Here is a 9,838-nt window from a genome sequence, read left to right as displayed (position 1 = left end):
AATATCCTCCAGCCTAATCTTCATTTGATGGTAGCCAGACCGGAGATCAATTTTAATAAAGTATTTGGCCTTCTTCACCTGATCAAGCAGATCATCAATTCGCGGCAACGGGTACTTGTTCTTGATGGTCACCGTGTTAAGTGCACGGTAATCGACACACAAATGCATCGATGCATCCTTCTTCTTCACAAACAATACCGGTGAACCCCAATTTTGATGTACTTCTTATCAAGGAGAGTATTCAATTCTGCATTCAACAACTCAAGTTCCTCAACTGACATACGGTACGGTCACTTTTCTATCAGGGCTATCCCTAGCACAAGGTTAATCACAAACTCCACCTCGTGGTCTGGAGGTAAAGCCGGCAACTCCTCTGGGAAAATATCGGGGTACTCGCAAACCACAAGGACATCTACCACTGTCTTCTCAAAGAGGTTGTACACAGCTGGAATATCACGAGACTTCATAGGCTCAAAGTCGAGCTTCTTTCCATTAGGATGTGGCAAGGTCACAAGACAAGGAGAACTAGAGATAACACCTTTGTGTGTGGTAATCTAGTCCATGCCTAGTATGATGTCAATACCATTAGACTTTAGTACAGTCAGATCTCCTAAGAACTTCTACCCCTTCATAAACATTTCCACACCTTTACACATCAAGGTGCAGCTTATATCACCTAGGGGAGAACTTGTGATGATAGGTATTGGTAGGGGGGCCATGGGGAGAGACGTTTTGGTCACAAACTTAGAAGAAACATAAGAGCTAGTTTCTCCAGTATCAAATAAAATTAAAGCTTTAGTGCCACAAACTACAAACTCACTGATCGCCACATCAGGGGCATCCCGAGCTTCCTCCTCGGTAAGGTGGTTGAGTCTTCTGCGGCCATTAGGCTGCCAATTGGAAGTCTAAGGAGGTCTCCCTCTTGGGTGCGGTGTCTTTGCAGGCGTCTTGTTGGTCTTCTTGTTGGGGCAGTCGTAGGACTTTTGGTCAGGCTTGCCATAGCTGAAGCAGGTGAGCATAGCTGCTCCAGTGTTCAACCTTAGCGCAAGCTGTTGCGGGCGGCCGTAACCTCCTGCTTGCTGCTGGAAGCTGGGGTTCCTTCCTCCCATGAACGGGCTGCTGCCTCCACAAAAAGTGCAGCCAAACTAGCTGGATCTCGGACGGAAGTTTCCCCTCTGCAGGTTGCTCTGCCCAATCCTCGACCTCTGGGACGGCCAATCATGAGAGTCATGATCACTTCTCCTTTTTTTGTTCCTGATGCGATCTTCATGTCCCATTCTCTCAGTCTCCAGAGCAATGGCCTTGTTCACTAGGTAGTGGAGCGACTTGAAGTCACTCCCCATAAGGATCTGGCAAAGGTCGTAGTGGAGGCCTCAAAGAAACAAGAACTATTTCTTCTAGTCAGTGTTAGTGTTGTCTGGAGCATTCCTCTGCATCTTGGTGAAGTGGCGTTCGTACTCGTCCACCCTTATGGTGCCCTGAGTCATACTACAGAACTCTTGGGCCTTCTAGACCATCAACTGCTTGGGTATGTGCGCTCGCAGAATGCCTTGTAGATTTACAGCCATGTGATGTGTGCTAGATCTGGGTGGATGTCTGAGAAGCTATCCTACCAAGCCTTGGCTGGTCCCTCGAGCTGGTGGATGGCGATCGCGACGCACTCCTCGTCGGTGTAGTTGGTGAGATTGAGCTTGGTCTCAATCACCCTCAGCCAGTCGTTAGCTCTGATCGGATCCTCTGAGTAGCTGAAGGTAGGGGCCTTTAATTGGATGAACCTCTCGATCTTCCTTGGGAGGTCCTCCTCATGTGGTCCTTGGCGGTTCCCACCATTGTTCCGGTGCTCGACAGCCTCAGCCATCCTCTGCAGGAGGTGGGTCTGGGTCGCCATCACCTCAGCTAGGTGGGGCGGTGGTGGCAGTGGCTTCTCCTACTAATGGTGGCCACGACCACGACCATGACCCTATTGGGCGGGCTTAGGCTTAGCTTCCTCCTCTTCTCCTTTGCCTTTGGCTTCTTGGCCGATGGGTGGCTGCGAGGCTGCGCCAGCAGCATGGCCTCGGCCTCTTCCATGGACTGGCACATGGACATGAGCGCGTTCGCGTCCATGGACAGCAGCACATTTGCGGCCATGTGCTGGTAGGGCATCTTCCTCTTGGGTGGCTTCCTCGTGGGCAGCTTCCTCGAAGTGCACCATCAGGCTTCTAGACCTTCTTGTTGACATGTCACTGAATCGACAATTATGGGGTTAGTTAGGCATTGGTAAATGTCACTCACCAACTAAGATAGGAGTCAAGTACAAACATGAAAATAATACTAAATATATAATCCAACACTCAATGGGAAAAAGCAATAAAACTCGATTACTCCAAGAAAATCCATATCACTCACTCAGCATTACATGATAGACACATGCTACCTTGAGGCTGACTCCTAAGCCTTGGAGGTCTCACAGACACCATCGATCTAAGTACATCGCGAAAGATTTCAAAAGGGTAGTGCCTACTCATGGTGATTCATGGTACTCACGACTCTTCATGTGCCGGAACTTGCTCATGGCTAACATGGAACAACTCCTAGAAACTACTACATTATAACTCTACTTTTACTCTTGCTCGGTGGCATTCGCTCAAGAACACTCCTCGGTGTGAGCCTTCTTGTAAGAGATAAGGCAGCGATCCTCAGGGGTGTGCTCGAGGGTGAACATCTTCTCGACCATTGCCTGTGTGGGCTTTACTTCCTCGGTCTCCACAGGGGTGGGCATGTCCTCGGCTAGACACAAGTGGAGCTTAAGCATGGTTGGGTACACGGTGAAGTCCTCCTTGCGTATCGCACGCTGAGACTCGGGTGGAAGCTCACTACTCGCCTCCAGGAGCTCGTCCACATGGAGCAAATCAGCATCCTTCCAAATCTTAAGTAGCATCTTAGACTTGTCCTGAAGGTACAGCGCAGTACGAGTGAGCGCGGCTATGTTTGCCTCGTTGTGATTTTGGTTGGCTTCCAACTCCTTGATCTTTTCATGCGCGCAGTCAAGCAGGTGTCCACGAACCATCAGGAGGCCACCCTTTCCCTCCATCTATTGCTTCAGTCAGTCTAGACTCATGTGAAGCTTCCTCTTGTCCACCATGGTGTGAATCAGTATCTCCCTGATGTCTGCGAGTTCCTTCTCCACACGGATTAGGGTAGCAATGGAAGTGTTGAGAGCACCCTCAAGCTACTGGAGTCAGCGACGGAGAGTGTAGTTCTCCCTCTCGAGAGCCTGACACTGAGGAAGGTACTCACGGGCCCTCGCGGTGGTCTAGTCGAAGGTGCGGTGAAAGTCTAGTGCCTAAGACTCGAGTTGGTGGACATGGTTGTCGAGGTCAACCAGGTAAGACCTGGTGGTAGACAGTGCCTCGTCCTCCTCTCAGAGAGGCACAATCCACACCTCCTCCTACAGGTTCTTGAGGTTAGGTGCACCCCAGTACCCTCAGGGAAGGAGCTGGAAGTTCATGGACTCGAACTCCCCCCGGTACCGAGCCAACACCTTCGCCAATAGTCTTCGGCTTGCGAAGTTGAGTGCAGTCTTCATGGAGAATCCCATCCCGTGTGACACCTCTCTAGCAAAGTCAGGCCAGGACGAGTGCGGGGTCACCACAACCGTACCGTGCACATAAGGGGTGACTGCAAGGTACACCCAAACAACATAATAGTGGACGTAGGTTGATGGAATCCCGAGCTTCATCAGGGCTTTCTCCAACAACCTTGCGATCTCCCTATTATGCTCGGGCAAGACATTGATTTCACCTGCCATTGCTCCCTGTGTCACTAAAGAAAAAAGTTGAGTCAGCATAGAAAAGGAAGTCGTTTTCAAATGAGGAAGAGCTTTTGTAATATATGTGGCGGAACCGCCCAACTTAAACTGGCCTAAGGACGCCTAATCGCTGTCAGAACAGCAATTATCCGAAACGCACTTAAAACAGTGTAAGTCCGGTAGTCCGTCAAGTGTCCCTAGGACTCCTCAAAACATCCACGACGTGTCTCATAGCCATAAATCAGGATCACTTCCACGATGGGAAAGCATCAACACATATTACATTTTTACATACATATCAAGATACAGATTATTACAAACCATAGTTTGAAACAAACTTAACAGTGCAGGTTAGAGCAGTACTAAGATTTTAAATCATAAACCAGTTCAAGCAAATAATTAAACAACTAATTTTTATTCTAGGCTATTATGAGACTCGTAAAATACCCTAATTCTTCAGGGCTTCTTCCTCAGTGGACTCCTGCTGAGTTTCTAACACAGCAACAAGGATCCCCTGGGTACGAGGGTATTCAGCAAGACTGACCCGACTAACCAATATAGATAGTTTTTCCAAAAACTGAATCATAGCTGTTTGGTGTACTGGTTGACTCACATTTTGCGGAAAAGGCTTACTATAAGTGGAATCTTAACTTTATTCTTTTACTTTTGTTTAGTTGTTACCTAACCAATCTAGATGAATAAAACATTTTGAGAACTCAGTGGGACTAAGTCATACAACATATTAATTCCAGGAAAAACATTATATTCAACTGGATTACACTATAATGCTTAACGGTGATCAAGTGCATTCATATCCGAGAATTGCGACGATATGGATTGATTTACATCCTGCGGGAGATACCCGACCACCAGCTATGTACAACTATACCGGTTGTACAAAACAACCTATCGATTAGCCGTACCCAAAAATTAGGAATATGACTACCTAAACCCTAGGATGCATCCCCACATGGGACCCCACGTTTGGCCTAATCTCCATATGAGTTTCAGGCTATGCCCCTACCATTCTCCAGCACGTCAAGCACAGGTACGAGATATTCCCGATTAGAGAGCCAACTAACCTACCGGTCTTTACTGGTCCCATACTGTTGGAGGTATAGCCTAGAGGCAATCATAGAGATGATGATATTCCTTTGTATCCATGTTTTATATTGTGTTCCTTGAATATCCATTAAAGGCTACATGAATTGATTTGCAATTATGTGAATTGTCTGTGAAACTCTTTACTTGTATGGTTATTCTAAAAGTTCCCTAGTCAGAGTTCATGTGAGGACACACATGAATATTAGACTAGCACATGTATTAGTTGATGACTATGTTTCACAAGTCATGGACATGGAGATGTCAAACTAATAATGTGGGCACGTGTAGAGACATGTGCTAGGACTGACCCAACTCAAGTTATGTAGTTCTGTCTTTACACAACATGTACGCTTTGTCCTTAGACTTGAGACTGTCGCATGTACTTAAGATGTGGATCGACTTACTTAGGGGCTATCAAACGCTACACCGTAACTAGATAGTCATAAAGGTAGCTTTCGGATTTAACAAGAAGCATGCTGTGAGGCATGGTCAATCAAGATGGAATTTGCCCCTCTATTTGAGAGAGATATCTCTAGGCCCCTCGAGTGATCAGATCCGGAAATGCATGGCCATGCTACGTGAGGTTAAGAGTTAACCTAGAAAGGAATTCTGAATCACAGCATCGAGAAAGAGTGGTCGGCTTGGAGCTAGACCAAATATCGTGAGGCAAAGGGAATAGCATTTACGTGATGTTGTGATGGTTCGTCTGATATGATCTTCGTGTGTGTATAGGAGTTAGTATGTCTTGCTAGAGGCCGCTACTAACTATTGGCCAAGTAGGAGTACTCGGGCTATGTCTATACGTATATGAACCTATAGGGTCACACACTTAAAGAGCTGGAAGCCCAATTCGGATGTGATCTGAATTGGATCAGATTTAGGAGTACAAATGGGCCTCGAACCTAGAGGCATGTTAGGAACCCCTATATATTAAGGTGTGGGGGGGCGCCCTAGGGTTTAATCCCTTTCGCACCAACAGCAGTCGCGCCTCCCACGCCCTCGATTTGTTGCAACTCGTGGACCTAGCAGTCTGGCTTCCGACGCTTCGTCCCCGCACGTGTGGATACCTTGAAGGTGTTGCATCTGCAGCACTTGGACAAGCCACCGCACGAGAGCTCCGACGATGAGCCTAATGAGCTGACGACGAGCCGCGGCACGAGGAGGGAGTCGCTGCACGTAGACGAGCTGCTCGACATCGACGTATTCAACTACACTGCGTCGACGTGTTATCGATTTCGCTGCCCTGAAGCATATCTACAAGTTCCAAACCTGTGCGTCGAGTGGTAATCCCGTGATCTATACAGTAGTTATCCCTGGTTTACGTGGTAGAAAAATTTTATTTTACGCTAGCCTAGCCTACCTCGTATCCCAACGCATACCTAGTAAGCAACCAGGTAAAATCACTTGATCAAAGGTTAAGACAGCGATCGGGCCTTCACCAAATTAACTTTAGCAGACAAAACTACCATCTCTAGCTTCTGTCCACGTTTCCAAATTCCAGGCTATTTTCCTTAATTAACATGTATGACCAAATTAACCTTAGAGTTAACTAACCAAGTTACTTGAAGGTATCTAAGCATTGCTAAGCATAGGATAGTTACTAATTAGTTAAACAAGTGGCAAAGATGTCCCGAAAGACAAGGTATGATTATGCACAAAAGTGGGTTGCAATCAACTCCTAGACTTAGTGCCCACATAAGGAAATAACCAATAATTGGACTTATGATAGTAATTTCCGAAAGTAGATGGATTTAGATGCACCGGGGCTTGCCTTGATCCACAAAAAGATTAGCGTCTTCCGATGATTCTGCTTCACAAGGGATCAACTCGACAATCTCCTCAAATTTTGAAGGTTCTTTAGATAATTCCAAGAATTCCACTTCTGGAGCTTCAATGCCTACGATTTAGTACATGCAGGAGTTAGAGATGCAAACTTTTAAACACAAGACTACACAACTTTCCTTCATGATAAAGTTGCAAGCCAACAATGACTATACAACTTATCTTCATGAGAAGGTTACAAGCCAACTTATCTTCATGAGAGGATTGCAAGCCAACACTAAACTACCCATAAAGATTAACCCACAATTTTAGTTTTCTTTACTAACCTAACTTAAGCCTTTTTCTTTTATTTTTGAAAAAACATTATAATTATTTTCTAATCTCAAAACTTAATTCCTATGGATTAATAATAATTTGTGAATAAGAAAGTATTATTCAAAATTTATGCGTTTTATAAATATTAAGCATTTATTTAATAACCTTTAATTAGAGGCACTAAATAAATACCTAATGTTTTTAATTTTTCCTAGGGTTTAAGAATCTTTAATGCATAAAGGAAAATAAAACAAGCCTAGCAAAATTGGTTTCACTAATTTTAGACAATTTACAATTTCCAGTGAATTAAATGGTGAAACAAGCATTTAAATCTATTTCTAAAAACCAGAAATCCTATACTTATCCATACCAACCCCCGAAAAACCTTTCTCAATCACCGACAACCAAAGCATCCACCCGGTTCTGACAATGTTTCATTGGCATAAAATTGTGGGAACACCAAGCAAATTGAAGTGTCTTAATTCAGTTCAGATAGCCTCCAGCCTATTATACATAACAGTCTGCTCATCAGCATGTTGCCTATGTCAACATATGCTGAACTTCCACCATATGCATCTTAACTTGAGTAATGATATCTTGTTTTCCATTCATTTCATAACCGTCGTGAGGTCTCCTTTCTTCCTTCATAGCCTATTCAGGTTTCCAATGGGCCAGTAACATGAGACAAAATAAATATAACATTCTGGTTGACACTGCCTCACTGCAAAACAATAGTACGACCTGCAATTTTTGTTATCCTCTTTTCAGTCATCTCATTCCTAATTACTGAAACATCTCCCCACCTGTCAATGTTTGCATACATATTTGAAAGGGAGACATAATTTCCAGCATCGTATCACTAGTAGAGAATTGGCCTTTAGTCTCGGTTGGTAGGGTGCATATCTCTCAAAAATCCATCCGGGATAAACCAACCGGGACAAAAGGGGGGGGGTCTTTAGTCCCGGGTCTTTTAACCGGGAGTAAAGGTCCCCCTTTAGTCCCGGTTGGTGTCACCAACCGGGACTAAAGGGCCTGCCACGCCAGGCGCGGGACAGGCCCTTTAGTCCCGGTTGGTAAAAGCGACCGGGACTAAAGGGTAACCCTTTAGTCCCGGCTGGATTCCAACCAGGACTAAATGGAGCCTGCATGGCACTGCCTGGCGCCTGAATTTTTCATGCATGCATCACGTACATAGTACCGCGGCCCTTTTGTTAACCTTTAGTAGTTGAGATTTTTTTAGAACGAAATCAACTAGTATTTAAACGAATGGGATTTGTAATTATACAATTACTATATATATACACAATTCTTATACACAATTCATATACACAATTCAACTAGCTTAGTACAAATCGATCATAATTAGCGCGTATTATATATACAAATAAATCAAAGTATCTATCTACAATCTTTCCGTCGTGGTGTTGCTGATCGGAGTGTCTAATTGCCGTCCATCGTAATAAAATTCTCCTTTTGGATCTACCACCTCGTCCATTATGAATCCAATGAGACCTTCACATATTGCTGCTACTCTTTCTTCCTTCAAGAGTCCTTGTTGAATATTTAACATCTATAATTTGGAAATTTGTGAATGTTACACGAACAAATACATATAAGGAGCTAGAAAATAGTTAACTAGTAATAGTTTTATTTTACGTACTTTAAAGTTGTGCGGCGTCATCTTCAGTCCCTTGGGTCCTATAAAACTGTGCATGTGCTCACAGATGTAGTAGTCACATAGATTATTCCCGGGTTCCTGTCTTAAGCACTTCAGTGCGGAAAAAAATAAGTTATGAAATATTCGTGTTATACAATGTAATAAATGTGCAGACTTCATACGTACCGGGAAGTCTGTGTTCCATGTAAGTTTTTCTTTGAATGGACCTTTGTGTGTCCTTATGAATTGTTTCTATGCGCTGCAGATTAGAATAATGAATGATATAGTGTAACAGGTATAAAATTTAGGAAATAAACTTTTGCATAGAGATAAAGGTCCAGAATTATTACAAGCCTAGCATGTCTTGCACTTCTTGGTACTCCACTGGATCTTTCCTCAACGAATCGAAGACAGTGACATGGCTTCTTTCAGGCTCAATTATAATAAGGATCCAGTGGAAGCTGCGTGCGTAAAATGTTCATGCATATTAGAGCTAACTAACATGTAGAGATAAGGAAAAAGACATCGAAAGTAGACGGTATACACACACTTACTTGAAGTTGTATGGAAGTAGTATGAAATCCTTGAATGTTTGTTTGTCTAGGAAATTGTATACTTCCACCAAGGTTTTTTCCGGCGCTAATTGTATCTATTGTTGGTTAACTACAGATGGATCCATGAAGCCTATATGTAGGTACGCCTCTCGGTGGCATGTCTGAATTAGCATCCTACATGAAATGGAAGACGAAGTTAGTACGGTGACGCACGGCAAAATGTACATCTAGAGATAAACGGACACTTACAGAACCCAAGCGCTGATCAGAGAGACGTCCAGGGCATCATGATGGTACACTTCGTATATATCCTTGAAGCCTAGCCACAGCACTTTCTCCCCTTCGCCGTGAAAATCTATCGGTTTTACCTTCAGGCCGATCATCTCCCTTGAGTCGGCGGATGCCATCATGTACCATTGATGGAATGCATACATCTTTGGTTATAGCTTCCGTACCAATGAAGGCTTTACTAGAGGTTTGCCTAGCTCATAAGGCCATCTCGGCTCAGGGGGCGGTGCAGTTGGCGTCTCAACTTGCCCTATGCATTCATCAAGTCCCAGACCTGTTTCTTCCATTAACTTCAATACATTTGCTTGTTGATCCAAGGGCATTACTTTTACCCGTTGAGCATCTTTT

This window comes from Setaria italica, chromosome VIII, assembly GCF_000263155.2.
Source record: "Setaria italica strain Yugu1 chromosome VIII, Setaria_italica_v2.0, whole genome shotgun sequence".
NCBI lineage: Eukaryota > Viridiplantae > Streptophyta > Magnoliopsida > Poales > Poaceae > Setaria > Setaria italica.
This window is presented reverse-complemented; position numbering follows the sequence as displayed.